We start from the raw sequence: 14,293 nt of genomic DNA, 5'->3' as shown, positions 1-14,293 counted from the left end.
AATGCAGGGAGACTGCAAGAAGAAAGTGTTCGACAAGAACACAAATGCATTGGAAGAACATCCATTTCTTCATATTATTTAAATACAATGAAAATGAGGAATCATAGTTAAATGGCGGGCAATATTAACCCGTATTTACTCAAATAATAGTATTATTATATCAAGTTATGAAATTAACTGTGGTAAACAAAATCGAGTTTTGTTTTTATGGAATCTAAAGTCTCTCACAAAATTGATTGAACAAATGTTATAGGTAGAAAATGAAGGAGAATTGCAGTAGAACTCCTTTGTAACCTATATATCGGAAGATTTGATTAAGTTGTCAAGGCCATGGGAACCTGAAAATTTAGAAACAACTACCTGTGAACGAGGAAATAAGTTGTAAGATGAAATAATACACTGAGGACGGTGTAAATTTAAGGGGGGGAGTATGTAACACCCATTCATTGTATGTAACATTCTGTTGACCTAAGCTAAGAAAAGATAAGTCTGAGTTGTAACAACGAAAGTAAATACTTTATTATTAAATAAATAAAGATAATTTAATCACTTGGAAAATGAGACACCAAGAGATGAGATTCTTGTGAAATGAAATCCCATTGGTGAATGGGAATGGATAATTCTTTCATGATAAGACTTCTAGATCTAATTCTAGATAAGCTTAATGGATTGGGAGATAAATATCCATTAAGTTACTTAGCTGGAGAAAGATGCTAAGTTTAAAAAAAACATAAAAGCTGTTATGAAACCAGCTCACAAAAAGATAGAAAAGATAGATGAATGCATTAGAAATAAGCCTTTTCGAGGGGGAAACCTCCTTTACATTACACAAATAAACAATTCTTGGATGATACAAATGAAAATACCTCCTTTCTATATATAGGAGTCTAAGGGGTCATAATATAATCAAAGCCGACATAACAATAATAATGTAAGGGAACAATAACAGCAATAGTGGGCTTCTATGGGGCACAATAGTAACAATATGGGAACTACATGGGTACATCAATATAATAAAGGGGTTGTACTAATAACAATAAGGGGTTACACTAGTAGTATAGGGGCCTAACAAAAAGCCTTGTGGGAGAGAAATGCAAGCTTGTATGAGGAAAAGCCTCGCTAGAGAGAAAGGCGAGCTTTTCTGGGAAAAGCCTAGGCAAATGGATAAAAGGATCCATAAAAGCGAGACGCCGCTAAAGGAAACCATATCATGAAAGAGGGCATTAAATATCCATTGAAGAGATCAACAAGAGGTAGTTTATCTATGGCAAGAACTCTCAGCTTAGGGCTGAACTGGAGGAAGTCAATTCTAGGTTTGGTGGTGGTGCTCGGTTTTCCAAGTGACATTCCTTTGGCGAATCTGGTTTGATTTAAGTGCATAGGATGATCTGTATGTTGGATCCTTACTCTTTATGTTATCAAATGTTTAAGCATATGTGTATAATCGCATGCGTTATCTTTTTTTATGAGATGATTGAATACTTATGCGTGTGACAACTATTGAATATAAATTTAATCGAAGTTAATTTAGTGATGGGAGCATAGTAGGTGGTTGTTAATATTGGGTCAAGGAGGTATGTGACACTCTGATTGCACTTTGTGTTGATTTAGATAATCAGAGGGTCGGAGTTCTATTGAAATAAACATCTAGCTCGGGAATAAAATAAACCGGACCTCAGTCGGGCATGAAGCATTGTGATGTGAGAAGTTGACGCATGTTTCCGTTTTAGCAGACTCATGTATGTGAGTTTTCCAATGCCTTTTAAGTTTAGTCCATTGTCATAGGGTACATTTCTTTCATTAATTTGTTTTTCAAAACACTAAATTTATTGGAATAAAAGTTATACTTTAAGTGATGGGAGATTATAGTCTTAGATAGTTTCCAACTAGAAAAACAAAAACATAAAAGAATCGACGGAAAAATTCAAGTTTCAACGATATTGGAGAAATTTTGAGACCAATGTTACCAGTATTTTGAGTTTACAACGGTGGAATTTTCTAATGTACGTTATTCCTAAATTTTATGCATAGAGGAACATGTTTGAGCCACGGTTGTGAGAGTACGTTTAAAAAAAATAAAATTTAGAATAGGGGCATCTCTCTCCATTTCAGTTTTTTGGGTTTCTTTGGAGTCAGAGGAAACTCGTAGTTGAGGTCGGGACTGACTTCATGGTTAGTCAGTGAACGTGTCTTTGGAGAAGAATCATAAGGAAAAGGCCAAGCTCCAAGCCATCTTGGCAAAGGCTGAGCTTCAAGCGGTCTTGAAGTTGCAACTGATGTTTAAGTTAGTTGTTTTTGACTTTTGTAATTTATGAACCATATTTAGATTGTTTTATTCTTTAGACGAGGGTTGACGGGTTCATATATTTTAAACATTTTAATCCTAATTTTGTTTTAATTTGTACGTAGTTTTTGGATTTTTTATCTTAAACTTTTAGATAGAAAGAATAATAATCTTTCTGTAAAATTTCTTTAAATAAATGTCTTACAAAAATAATTTTTTTAATTTATTTCTTTGTTGGTAAAAGAATAAGGTATTTTAAATTACATTTATTAAATAATATGTTTTTTTTTCCCGTAAGAAAAAGTCGTAATTTTATTCATAATGACAAAATTACATTTTGTAGATGCTAAAGAGCATATGCATATGGCCTGTACCTGTTTTCACAGGATGCTACGCAGAAAAAAGAGAAAATGAAGATATATAAAAAAATTGACTATGGTTCTTTTCTCCCTTTCTTCTTTTCCACCTTACGCCAACCTCCGGTATTGGGAGTGGCCGTTATAATGGAAAGCTGGTTTTCTGTGGGAGTATCTTTGTCTGATTCAGATCCTTCTGATCCATGTGTTCGCTTGATGCCCGTTATTTCCACACCTGTTGGTTGGGGTGTTTTATGTTGTGTTTGTTTGTTGGAGTCTTCATCCTCTTTTAATGGGCTCTTCTGGTTTTTTTGGTCCTCTATTTCTGCTTGGTGTACTACTGTTTCTGCATTTTCTACTTCTTCCTCCAGGGGGGTTGTGCATTGCCATCCTTTTGGCTATTTCTGTTGCTTCTTATTCCATTTGGGAGTTTGCTTTGCTTTTGGACAGGCACTGTGGAGGTGCCCTCTTTGTAGACATCCGTGGCATTGGAAAGCTGTGTTTTCATAATCTAGTGGTTGTGTCCACTGTGTGTTATTGAAGTTCAAATTGATGCTATCTGGTAGTCCCTCACTGAGGTCTACCTCAACACATATCCTGGCGAATGTTAGTATCCCCCGTGAAATTCTGTCCTCATCAGTTTTGAGATATTTCCCCAAAACATTCCCTATGGAAATTAATACTTTGTGATGCCAAAAATGTAGCGGGAGGTTGTGTAGCCTGACCCACACTGGCATCTTTGAAACCACCATTGTATTGGCGTCAAATTCCGGGAACCAAGGGGTCATGAAGAGGCCTGCATTGCCCCAGAACCATGGCCCCTTGTTGAGAATGTGTTCTCTTTCTTGCTCTGTTCTAAATCTGACTATAAAAAAACCCTTGGGACATAAATATATCTCGCAGTCTGGTGACCAAGCCTCATATATCCATTGGTGTAAGGCATCAGATTTTGGCCAGAACCCATTGAATCTGCATATAACTGAATTGGAATAAAGATCTATGAACATATTTTTTACCTCCGACAGGGCGATGGTGAGTGTAGGATTCTCAGCTTTTTGTTCTACTATGTAGGGTCCTGGAAGCTCCACTGGTGCTGCATTTCTATCTTGCGCCTGACCCTTACCTTTGACTGCATCCTTGAAGGAGCCTGTGCTCTTTGAGCTGGTTCTGGCACTTCCTCCCCTCAAGCTCAGGTTAATTATTATGGTTGTGTCTGCTTTGATGCCATAATCCTTCAGTGTAAGATTGTCCTTTAAGTTGTGACCTAAACAGATCAGGTTTTGCCAATGTGCTGGAATGCCTAGTTGGTTTTGGATCTTATTTTTCAGCTCCTGGATCTTCCTCCCTTCCCAGATCCTCCAGCAAATCATCTTGCCTTCTAGTGTTTTTATGAAGATTTGTGTCAGATCCTCTTCTTCTAGGTGTATATCCTACTGCGGTGTTGAAGGATCTGTTACCCAGCTGCCTGGATTTATCATATCTGGTTGTCCCATTGCGTTCTCCTCAAGCTTCGCCCTGATCCAGCCTAACTGATCACCGTCGATCTTCTTGCCTATCGAGTTTTTTGGGCGTTTATGTTCCTTTTTTGATAGATCTGTTGCATGATCTGAGAGGGTCGGCAAAGAAATTGGGGGTTTCCAAGCTCCCTTCAGATTGTAATCAGGCCGAAAGTCGGCCATCATGCACTTGCTCTCCAGATCCCAACTCTTCACCCACTTCTGAGTGGCCGCGTAGAGCCCGTATCTGTTGGGGCTGAAGCATAGGGCAGAAATAATATCTTCAACATCCAGCGTATACAGTTGCTACCCATTCGCCGAATCCCAGAGCCTGATCAACTCGTCTTTACCACCACTGGTACAAACCGAATCGATAAGTGAAGTGGCGACCTTCCAGAGCTTGATGGCGCTTTCAAAAGAGGCAAAGTCGATCTGTCAGTTTTTGATGGAGAAAACGATACTGAGGGCTGCCTTGATGAGGCCATCAGAGAGACGGAGCTCACCATCCCAGGAGCTGAAGAGGGCAATCTGGCCATCGGAGGAGGTGACCGTTCTCTGGTCGAAGTGCGAGTGACCAGTCAGGCGGCGCCGTGGGACTCCCTGCATCTCGGGCTCCTTGGTTAGGTTCCACAGGAGAATCAGTTTGGCATAGGATGAAGGGACGATCATATCCAGGTTGTCGATCGGGGTCGCTATGGCCGTCACTGCGCCGGTGTGGCCCTCCATTGTGCCGCACAGAACCAGTGCTTCCGCCATGGCTTTTAGACTCTGGTCGCCGTTTAGGGTTTCAGATCTTTGCTCAAAAATCTATCCATTTGTTAAATAATATGTTATGTGAAAAAACAAAATAATAAATTATGGACACATATGTTTGTTTTGTGGGCCTTCATAGAAGCAAGTCGGAGGTCAGGTTGACTATGAGGCCGGAGGTGGCTATTGTAAACACACATAACTATACACACATATTTCTTCTGCGGCTCTTATTGAAAGCAAGCCGGAGGTCAGCCCCCAATATGAGATCGAAGGTTGACATTGTCGTTTGAATGGTCTTTCTAGACACTCCCTACTACTAACACTCCCCAGCCAATTTGGCTCAGAATCTAGGTTCACTGATGTTATTATTATTATTTCTTATAAGCTTCTTAAATGAGGTATATGATCAAGTTTATTACGAGTTGATATATTATAAATTAAATCTTAAATGTCTTATAAAAATAATTTGTTGAATTTATTTCTTTATTGATAAAAAGAATAAAGTATTTTAAATTACATTTATTAGATACGTATGTTTGTTTTGTGGGCCTTCGTAGAAGCAAGTCGGAGGTCGGGCTAACTATGAGGTTACGCATAACTATACGTACATATTTATTTTGTGGATTCTACTGAAAGCAAGTCGAAGGTTGGGCTCGACTATGAGATCAGAGGTCGACATTGTGGTTTGAATGGTCTCTCTAGACACTTCCGACTATTGACACTCCTCGACCAGTTCGACTCCTGCTTCAATAATTTCTTTAAAGAAGGGATAACAGGTTCCCATATTTTAAATTTTTTATCTTATAAGTATAATTTATTCAATTTATTTTTTTTAATTGAAAAAAATAAATTATTTTAAATTAATTTTATCAAATAATATGTTATAGGAAAAAAATGAAGTTAGTTGTTTTCGGTTTTTGCAATTTATGAACCATATTTAGATTGTTTTATTCTTTAGACGAGGGCTAACAGGTTCGTATCTTTTAAACATTTTAATCTTAATTTTGATTTAATTTGTACATAGTTTTTGGATTTGTTATTTTAAAGTTTTAGATCGAAAGAATACTAATCTTTTTATAAAATTGTTTTAAATAAATGTCTTATAAAAATAAAATTTTGAATTTATTTCTTTGTTGATAAAAGAATAAAGTATTTTAAATTACATTTATTAAATAATATGTTATGTGAAAAAACAAAATAATAAATTATAGACATATATGTTTGTTTTGTGGGCCTTCGTAGAAGTAAGTCAGAGGTCGGGCTGACTATGAGGTCAGAGGTAGCTGTTGTAAACACACATAACTATACACACATATTTCGTTTGTGAATCCTACTGAAAGAAAGTCGGAGGTCGAACCCCACTATGAGATCAAAGGTATACTTTTTCGTTTGAATGACCTCTGTAGACACTCCCAACAACTGACACTCCCCGACCAATTCGGCTCAAAATCTAGGTTCACTGCTGTTATTATTATTATTTCTTATAAACAACTTAAATGAGGTCTATGATCAAGTTTATCATGAGTTGATATGTTATAAATTAAATCTTAAATGTCTTATAAAAATATTTTGTTGAATTTATTGCTTTATTGATAAAAGAATAAAGTATTTTAAATTACATTTATTAAGTAATATGTTATGTTTTTTTTTTCACTTACTGGTTCACGGATATCCGGGTCAGTGGGTAGCCGCTACGTCCAGGGTTTTAAACACTGAGTGGACGCCACCCGAAGGGCATCAACACCCCTCGGCCTATTTACTGACCTAACCCCAAGAGCTTTCGGGATTCGACCCTGTGACCTCCCATTGGCGAGGCACTTGATTTGACCGATTGAGCTAACTCTTGGGGCTTGGTAATATGTTATGTTAAAAAGAAAGATAATAAATTATAGACACGTATGTTTGTTTTCTGGCCTTCGTACAAGCAACTTGGAGGTCGGGTTAACTGTGAGGTTATGCATAACTATACGTACATATTTATTTTGTGGATCCTACTGAAAGCAAGTTGGAGGTCGGGCCTGACTATGAGATCAGAGGTCGACATTGTGGTTTGAATGGTCTCTCTAGACACTTCCGACTACTAACACTCCTTGCCTAGCTCGGCTCTAGCTTCAATACTTTCTTTAAAGAAGGGATAACGAGTTCCCATCTTTTAAACATTTTATCTTATAAGCATAATTTATTCAATTTATTTTTTGGTTGATAAAAGAATCAATTAATTTAAATTAATTTTATCAAATAATATGTTATATGAACAAAAATGAATTTAGTTGTTTTCGGCTTTTGTAATTTATGAACCATATTCAGATTATTTTATTCTTTAGATGAGGGCTCACAAGTTCGTATCTTTTAAACATTTTAATCATAATTTTGTTTTAACTTGCAAGTAGTTTTTGGATTTGTTATCTTAAACTTTTAGATAGAAAGAATAATAATATTTTTGTAAAATTCCTTTAAATAAATGTCTTATAAAATTATTTTTTTTGAATTTATTTCTTTGTTGATAAAAGAACAAGGTATTTTAAATTACATTTATTAAATACTATGTTATGTGAAAAAACAAACTAAAAAGTTATAGACGCATATGTTTGTTTTGTGGGGCTCTATAGAGGTAAGTCGGAGGTCATGCTGACTATGAGGTCGGAGGTGGCCGTTGTAAAAACACATAACTATAAGAAAATATTTATTTTTCGGCTCCTACTGAAAGTAAGTTGGAGGTTTCCCCCCACTATGAGATTGGAGGTTGGTATTGTTCTTTGAGTGGTCTCTCTAGACACTCCCAACTACTAACACTCCCTGACCAATTTGGCTTAGAATCTAGGTTCACTGTTGTTATTATTATTATTTCTTATAAACAACTTAAATGAGGTTTATGATCAAGTTTATCATGAGTTGATATGTTATAAATTAAATCTTAAATGTCTTATAAAAACAATTTGTTGATTTTTGTTGTTGTTGTAAGAGTGGTGGTTCCTTTCTATTAATTTTTGTAAATAAGGCAGGTTACATCCATATATCCATGAGTTAGGTGGCCTCAACCTACCCAGTGGGAAACCAGGTCCGTTGGCCACCTATCTGCAAAATAAGCCATCCATAAACACAAAATTATAAGTTTGTCCAACCATGCCATATACACTTGAGAGTCTTTGTACTTCCTATGCGCTAGATAACTGTAAACATAACTATAAACAAGTCTATATCTATATAAAATCATTCAAAAAAGAGAATTGGAGTATGTTTTCACTGATCATCATCATCCGAGTCAACTGGGGCAAGATCTTTCACATTGGAACTAGGAAGCTCTGAGTGAGGGATGCACGGGATGTGTTGTTCAATCCGGCTCAGTCTTCTGCTCTGTTACTGTAGCTGAAATTGATTTTTTTAGCTACCCTTATGAGCTCCAACTTGTTCGAGTTGCCTCGTATGCCTTCACGCTGATCAAGACAAGACCGATCTATGGCCTTTTCCAATATACATTTCATCATCACAAATAGATGAATTGTCTGTTCATATTGGGTTACTCTCTTCTTCATATACCCGGGGTCTGGTGCAACCTCCTACCACTCATCTAGGTCCATCTCGAATTCTTCCCTAGCCTAGCGAATTTCCTCCTCCCAAAATGCAATTATATTTTTTACCGAGTTGAGCGGCTGGCATGGTATGCTTGAGCAACCTCCTTAATGATGCTCATTATCACCTTACGCCCACTACCCCTCCCTATCACCCCACTAGAAGAACTGGGCCTGCTGCCCTGAGCCTGAGTGCTATTTCTCTGTCTCCCATGACCTCTGTTCCCAGCTACAATGTTTCCTGGCTCCTTCGTGCACGTCATGCTTTCTTGGACCTTCAAATTATCCTCTCCTCCATGGTCTTTCCACTCTATTGTTATCTTGGGCCGCGGGATAGGAACTCAACACAACCAACGGTCTCGTCCCTCCATTGGAACAAAGAGTGCTCCCCTTTGAAGTGGATGTTGTTCCCCTGCAATGAGGAACCCCTAGAATTGCTAGTACCTAGACAATGCTCCACCATTATTGGACTCTTGTTTCTTGCGCTCGACTCCTCCGTTGTCGAAATGACCCTCTTCCCGCTCCCCCTTGCCTTAACTCCTCCCTACTTACATGCTTTAACTCCTGCATGCTCACCACCACCTTTACAAGTGCTGGTTGCATGCGAAAGGTGGCAGGGGCCTGACTTTCCTTCATGGCCTTGTACAACTAATGAAAGCTAGCTCGCACCCTGATCGGGGATGGTGGTTCCTATTCTCATCTTGCTGATGATTGTCTTTGTTATATTTCTCTAAGATGCCTTGGAGTTGAATAAGTTCTTCCTCCATCAGATTGGGTGGCCAGGCCATCTCAATTGTCTTACCTGGGTGCCCACATCCCCAATTTTCCAAGAAGTTAGCTGCTCTATCCCCTTCCCGTCTGACATGCGAGTTGATTATGTACTTGAACGTTGGAAGGATTTCTCCTACCTCTTGCACCAAATGGGATATGCACCAGCTGTGACTCAGTTTCTCTCAATGAGAGCCTTGACTTAACTTTTTAACTGTATCCATTACCAATTGTGAATCTCCTTCAATCACTAGTCTTTTGTAGCCCGCTTTCTGAGATACAAGAAGGCCTTGTTTGACCTCTGTGAACTCAACCTCGTTGTTGCTTGCATAACCACAATCAACGACATAGATGAGTCAGGTCCTTTTTTTGTGATCCATGAATAATTCTGCGAACCGTGCATTTCCAGGGTTCCCTTTCGAGGCCCCGTCGAAGCTCAGTTTGATAAAACAATGTGGAGGCCTTGTAAAGGAAAGTGCCGATGATGTAAGGGGTTGAGAAGCCTTCCATGAGGTGGGGGCTATCATAATTGCTGCTAGATTCAACTGTTTCACAATGCTAACTTTAGTTGGACCTGCTTGCCAGTCATCCAGATGCCATCATTTGGATATGATAGTTTCTCTTATGTTCTGAGTGATCCCTTCCCATATTGTCTCTTGAGCATTCTATCTATCTTTGAAAATTCTGCTATTTCTTTCTTTCCATAGGGCCCAAACTAAGAAACCCAAGACTAAGCTCCAAGCTCTGTTAACCACACTGCTCAAGAAGATCCATGTGTGCCATTGGATTATGGTAATACTCTGGGGATCTACGTCAAGATGTACGAAAACATTCTTAAGCTGATTCCACTTTTTGGTTAGCAAAGGGGCATGCATTCAATAGATGTTCCAAAATTTCAGTGTGTAGTCCACAAAGGACACATCTGGAAGGAATAGGTTGGCCTCTTTTCTAGAGTTGACCCCAAATTAGGATTCTCCCATGGCCAACCAACCATAGGAACTGGATTATCTTCGGCTAGTGTTTACTCATCCAGATTTTCTTCCATATGGGGCATTAGTGATTTTATTACTCTTCTCCAATGAGTTTATAAGCCTCCTTGATGATGAAGGTTCCTTTTGTCATGTATTCCCATCTCAATATGTCCTCCCCCTCCTGGTAGGTTATCATTCGAGATTGGAGTTCCTTGTTATGAAACCAGCTCAAGAAAAGATAGATCGACGCCTTAGAATTCAGCCTCTTCGAGGGGGAAACCTCCTTTACATTACATAAATGAACAATTCTTGGATGATACAAATGAAAAGACCTCCTTTCTATATATAGGAGTCTAAGGGGTCATAACATAATCAGAGCCGACATAACAATAATAGTGTAAGGGCACAATAATAACAATTGTGGGCTTCTATGGGGCACAATAGTAACAATATGGGCACTACATGGGTACATCAATATAATAAGTGGGTTGTACTAATAACAATAAGGGGTTACACTACTAGTATAGGGGCCTAACATGCCCCTCTCCTTCAAAAAGCGTTATCTTCAACGCTTGAGTAGTTCTTGATGCTTCTGTATAAAATTCTTGTCCTCCCATGTGGAATCTTCAGTGGGTAAGTTCTTCCACTTGATGAGATACTCTGAAATTGATCGATTTCGTAGCTGTCGGGTTCTTGTTTCTGTGACTGCTCTAGGTTCCAATATGATTTTTCCTTCCTCTTCAAATTTTGGCAATATTGTTTGAATTGGGATCTTTTGCAACTTTTGAATAAGTGGCCATACTTCTTCGTCCTTCTTCCATTCATCCCTTTCTTCGTTTATCCAATCTGGTTGGATAATAGAAATAACACAAAACAATGCTTCCACATCCTCATCCTTGAAGAGTCTTCCCATTCAGTAAGGTCGCCATTTTTTAAGTGCATGTAGTATTGCAAACATTTCCTTCTCATAAATAGCTTGCTTGAGATGCAGCAGTAAAAATACCCAATCACCTACATCAAAACATTTTTCACTACGATGTTGATCTACCTGTTGTTTCGTTTGATTTTGCACTGAAGTGGCATTATCCTTTAAAAGTTGGAGAACTTGTTGTTGATGCTCGATGTGATCTTTCACTGCTTGAACCTTTTTCTTCTGATATGTACTTTTATCTCTAGAGTTTGAGGAGTGGTAATTTCTTCCAATCCTTTACAAGATATTGTCGGATTCATTTCTTGATGCTCGATGTGATCTTTCACTTCTTGAACATTTTTCTTCATGATATGTCCTTCTATCTTGATATTTTGAGGAATGGTAATTTCGACCAATGAATTACAAGATATGGTTGGATTCATTTCTTCTTTCTCAATGTGATCTTTCACTTCTTGCACCTTTTTCTTCTTGATATTTCCTTCTATCTTGAGAGTTTGAGGAGTGGTAATTCTTGCCAATGCTTTACAAGATATGGTCTGATTCATTTCTTCTTTCTCTGGGGTGGGGTCCTGGCATATATCTTCTTCTTTTGATGTTTCTTGATCCTTTTTTTCCTCCTCTTCATATTCTATGTAAAATAATTTCTTCTTAGCACACTTATGACCTTTAGTGCATTTGCTATCACAATTGTAACAAAGCCCTTTTTCTCTTTTTTCTTCCAATTGTTGTGGTGTAACCCTTGTAGGTTGTGGAAGGCTAGGAGAAACAACACTTCCATCTTTACAGTTGTGAGGGGTATGCTTCCTAGTTTCCATAATTTTTCTTTCCACTATGTCACAAAGCCCTTTTACTCTTTCCAATTGTTGTGGTGTTGCTGTAAAGAAGGTGTTGCTCTTTGTATCATCATAATGTGCTATCATTTCCTCCGTGAAAATTGACCACGTAACAAGTTGTTTACGAGAACAAAGCCCTTCATACCATAAAAATTGATCTAGTTCTAAATATGAAGATTAAATACATACCTTTTGTAACAGTGGTACACCATGTAGATCAAAATATTGCTCCATTTGAAGTATCCAATTTACCGGATCCTTGCCATCAAACTTCCTCATCTTGCTTTTTCTTGATTTTAGGAGCTCGATCTTGAAATGACTGTGACTCTGTACTTTCGGATCTTTAAGTTCTGAAATTGCAACCTATAGTAGCCATCTGTGTCCTCTTTCCAATGCCACCAGTCTTATCCAAATTGGATTATCCAAGAAAGAGTTATGCACAATCTCCCAAGATGACCTGATTATAGACCTTTCCAGAAGAGCGAACTTGTATGAAGTGCCACGTGTCACTGTTTTGACCTTTGGCACTAAAAAATATATAAAAGAAACTATAGTCTGTCCTTTTTCTATACCTTCTTACAAAATTTCAATCTGATGCTCAAAGAGAAAGTTATGATGATTTTCCCCAGGTCACCTGTTTGGAATTTAATTCAGGAGTCTTAAAAAATACCAACTTCCTCAGATCATATCTCTGCAAATATAGCGTAAAAAGCTCTGAAATTCAGACCCAAGATTCATCGTGACTTCTTCTTAAATGTGTTTTTTTTTTAGCTTCTAAAACGTCACATAAAAAAATTTATAGCGAGAATGCCACGATGACCTGTTTGGAGCAGTGAAACCCTAGAATCCAAAGCTCTGATACCAAATGTTATGAAACCAACTCAAGAAAAGATAGAAAAGATAGATCAACGCCTTAGAATTCAGCCTCTTCGAGGGGGAAACCTACTTTACATTACATAAATGAACAATTCTTGGATGATACAAATGAAAAGACCTCCTTTCTATATATAGGAGTCTAAGGGGTCATAACATAATCAGAGCCGACATAACAATAATAGTGTAAGGGCACAATAATAACAATTGTGGGCTTCTATGGGGCACAATAGTAACAATATGGGCACTAAATGGGTACATCAATATAATAAGTGGGTTGTACTAATAACAATAAGGGGTTACACTACTAGTATAGGGGCCTAACATTCCTATTCCATAACTTTCCACTGTTATGAGGGTGGCGGGTTGTGCCAATCTCCCATCTCCTTCCATTTATGCCAGCCTTCATGTTAGGGGTATTTTTTCTAAAATTGGTCTATCGTATGATAGTTCCTGCTGGTAGTGTATACGAAAATCTCTCCAAGGTCCTGCCGACTAAAAAGTTTTCCTCTTTGCTGCCATGAGTCTTGCCAAAATAACATTGTGCATCCATTTATTATTTCCCAGAAGAAGTGATGTTCTATAAGATCCCTATTCTTTTCTACCAAATTCCAAATTGTTGATCCTTGTGGAGGGTCCCTATATATGAGGATGTCTTCAGGTTGGCTTGGCATGTTGTACTTCCGGGTCCAATTATTATTATTATGTTTTCCATAAGTTCGTTCCCCCTTTTATCCATCTTCACCACAACTTGGCTCCCATTACTTAGTTTACTGTGTACAGATCCCTGAGGCTTAAACCTCCATTCCCCTTTGGGAGGTTTATCGTACTCCACAAAACAAATACCCAATTTCTTGAGCTCTGAGCCCCTTCCCATAAAAATTTCTCGAATATATCCACCATGGTTGAGCAGGAAGTTCTAGGGGCTGCCATACCTGAGAGTTGATATATCAAAATCAATTGGAGGACTGCTTTGATCAGCACAATTATGATTGCTAGGTTAAGCGCTTGAAACACCCACCTGCTCAACTTCACTTGGATCTTTGCTAGGAGGTCTTGCTAGCATGAGGTTCTGAGGGAATTAAAATCTAGAGGCATCCAAAGATACTTCATTGCCATAGTTCCTATACCAAAATCAATTATGTGAGCCAGGAAAACTTGAGTGGACCTAAGGGTGTTGAAAAAGAAGATGTTTGATTTCTCGTTGTTAATCAGCATGCCTGAAACCATCATAAATTCTTGCAGAATTTCCTTAATTTTCCGAACTTCCCTCAAAGAAACCTGGCAGAAAAGCATAATATCATCTATAAATTGTTGGTGGGTGATAGGTAGATCAGGACCCTAGGGTCGGAGGCATTTCAGGTGGGAAGATCGGGCCTCAGCTTTTAAGAACCTGCCCAAACCCTCAACAAAGAGGATGAAGAGGAAAGGGGAGACGTGATCTCCATGTCGAAGGCCC

At 38.2% G+C, this 14,293-nt stretch overlaps 1 pseudogene; it reads right to left on the bottom strand.

Moving 5' to 3' along the window:
- Positions 1-4,442: 4,442 nt before the first annotated feature.
- On the bottom strand, positions 4,443-4,892 carry LOC149236454 (small ribosomal subunit protein RACK1 pseudogene; annotated as a pseudogene).
- Between the last annotated feature and the right edge of the window lie 9,401 nt (positions 4,893-14,293).

The sequence above is a fragment of the Pinus tabuliformis genome, chromosome 8, assembly GCF_031772625.1.
Source record: "Pinus tabuliformis cultivar Carrire ecotype Pingquan chromosome 8, CPIR1, whole genome shotgun sequence".
Taxonomy (NCBI): Eukaryota; Viridiplantae; Streptophyta; class Pinopsida; order Pinales; family Pinaceae; genus Pinus; species Pinus tabuliformis.
Note: the sequence above shows the minus strand (reverse complement) of the source record. Positions and strands in the feature narration are given on the sequence as shown.